Genomic DNA, 2,590 nt, shown 5'->3' with positions numbered 1-2,590 from the left:
TTTTTAAATGGAAAAATTGAACGGAATGTAATGGATTGAATGATATAATGAAAACAGATAAGAAAAATATGTTAATGTTTATCATTAAGTATTTTGAAAAACATAAACCCCGTTATATATCTCTTATAAACATAACACCCCGTTATATATCTTTCTTATAAGTTCATAAACTTGGTTTTAATCAAAATTAAGCTTTCTAATCATCGCCAAAAAATAGACCAAATTATTTAATTAGTTTATCTTTAAAAAACTCTTAACAAACTTTAATTAAAAGAATATATTCCTTTGCTGTTAGGTTAACGACAAAGCCATCAATTTTAAATTGAAACCAAAAAAAACCAATACGATCTGGTCACAAATTTATAACCCTTAAAGCCAAATATTTTTTAGTTAAAACGAGTTTTCTAGCATTCCAGTTGCCTTGCAGTTAGTTACTATTATTACATTTAAACAATTTTTATTAAGTTTAAACAAATATTATTTAATGATTATATTAAAACTAGATGTCTAACTTCGATCTGAAAAGTGAAGCCGCTTTTGCCCTTTTTACAAATGGCGGCTTAAATTTGTAAACAAATATTATTTAACTTTTCTTTTTTTAAATGAAGTAAATACATTTTAAGTATAAATACTATTCATGTAAAAGTGTTAGGAGGAAATTAGAATACTTGTAAACGTACAAGTTTAAACGTAAGTTATTAAACTTACGTTTCCTAAATTCATTTCCGATTTGAAAAAGATAAAAGTTTTGAATAGAAAAGTGAAACGACAGACGCTTCCGAAGCATTTTTATGAATTACTTTTTAATAAACTCATGAAAAACTTTTATAAGTATTTTATAATTATTAAAACGTGTTTTTTAATTATCTTTAAGTTATTGGGAACTTTTAATGCTCTAAACTTGCATTTTTAAGTTTTACTCCACGCATTGGCTTTAGCTTTTGCTCTTTTTACAAATGACGGATATATATATTATATATATTTATATAAATATATATTTATATATATATATTATAGCATCGGATTTAAATAATTAAATTAAAAACAGTCTAGTTACTTTTTAAAACATGTTAAAATAAAAAGTTTCTGCCTTAAAGGTTGCTGTGATTTTTGTAATAACTTCTTTTTTGTTTTAATTTGTCTTTTTAATCAAAATTAGCTGTGTTACAAACTGAATTTTCTGTCAATAACTTTTACTTGTTATCAACAAAAAAATTTATATCTCAAAACTAAAAAAAAAAATCATTGAAAACGAGCTTTTGGTTTATTTTTCACCAGAGCTCTAGTGAGTAATAAGCTCTCTAATACTCTACAGAGTATTATATTTCCATCAGCATATTAAACCCTATTGAAATTATGATAAAACAGCTGTTAAAAAATTGACCCCAAGCCGCGCTAGAATTAAATTGATGTAAGCGCGTTTTGTAAAAAATATTAGTTTGGATTAATAAATTAAAAAATAATTATATTGAAACATGGCGTCACCTCCTAAGTTTTCACGAACTGACCGAGATAGAGTTTAGAAGAAAAAAAAATTCCATCCCCCTCCTTTTATTTAACTCCTCCCCCCCCCCTCGTTTATTAAATCGGGACATAATTTCCTGTGAACCATCCCGCCCCGCCACCCATCCTACTCCTTTTATTCCCACCCCTTCTTGTTTTAAGGACTCAAGAGTACCTTCATGTTTGGAAGGCTGATTAAGTTTTTGCGTGTTTAAATAATTACATTTCAATGTCTAAACCTACATGGTCTTGAAACATTTTGAATCCCTATATATTATATAGCTTTATAGTAAGGGGTCGTCCATAAATTACGCAACGCTAAATTTATTTGAAAGATAGAAGTTGGAGATTTTAAGCTTTTTTACGCGACAATTTTTATTAAACTTAATACGCTAATTTGATTTTTCATTTAACTGGAGGCTCTGCAGGCAAAACTTTTGATCTATTTTGTTTTGTTTATTAGTCAAATTTAACCTTGCGTAATTTATAGATAATCACTTCTAGAAAAAGCTTTCCAAGATTGGCAATCTCGGTGTTGGATTATTTTTCATACTCGAAATAACATGACTCAACGAATAACCTTTCAAGGCTGCCTTTTTCTCTTAGTCAGTTGATAAAACATTATTACAACATTGTGTTAGTCAGCTGATAAAACTTTATTACAACATTGTGTTAGTCAGCTGATAAAACTTTATTACAACATTGTGTTAGTCAGCTGATAAAACTTTATTACAACATTGTGTTAGTCAGCTGATAAAACTTTATTACAACATTGTGTTTTTGAAGCAAAAACACAATGTTGTAAAAAAGTACAGCAACAACTAAAAAAGTACAGTAACAGCTAAAATAGCGACTCTTATTGATAATCACACTTTTAACAAAGATATACTATAATGCTTGTTGCGGATTCTGATAATATAATAATTCCCGATACAAATATTAAAAGGCATTTGGCAGACAGATATTAAAAAAGTTTTATATTTAATACGTTTTATATTTTATAATTTTTATTTTTTTCTTCCCTATTAAACTTTTTTCCGCGGAACATGCAGAAGACAATGGTCTTATTATCTTGCCTGGTCAGTTT

The 2,590-nt window shown here is 27.6% G+C and overlaps 1 protein-coding gene across 2 annotated transcripts in view; it reads left to right on the top strand.

Annotated features, from left to right (window-relative positions):
• LOC100199450 (BAG family molecular chaperone regulator 1) overlaps positions 1–84 on the top strand; it is a 16,438-nt gene extending 16,354 nt beyond the window's left edge. For both annotated transcript variants that reach the window (XM_065788229.1, XM_065788228.1), the window contains one exon: positions 1–84. This exon is cut by the window's left edge and continues 138 nt beyond it. The gene's annotated coding sequence lies outside the window, so the exon portion shown is untranslated.
• Positions 85–2,590: the final 2,506 nt, after the last annotated feature.

Source organism: Hydra vulgaris, chromosome 01 (assembly GCF_038396675.1).
Source record: "Hydra vulgaris chromosome 01, alternate assembly HydraT2T_AEP".
NCBI classification, from domain to species: domain Eukaryota; kingdom Metazoa; phylum Cnidaria; class Hydrozoa; order Anthoathecata; family Hydridae; genus Hydra; species Hydra vulgaris.
This window is presented reverse-complemented; position numbering and strand designations above follow the sequence as displayed.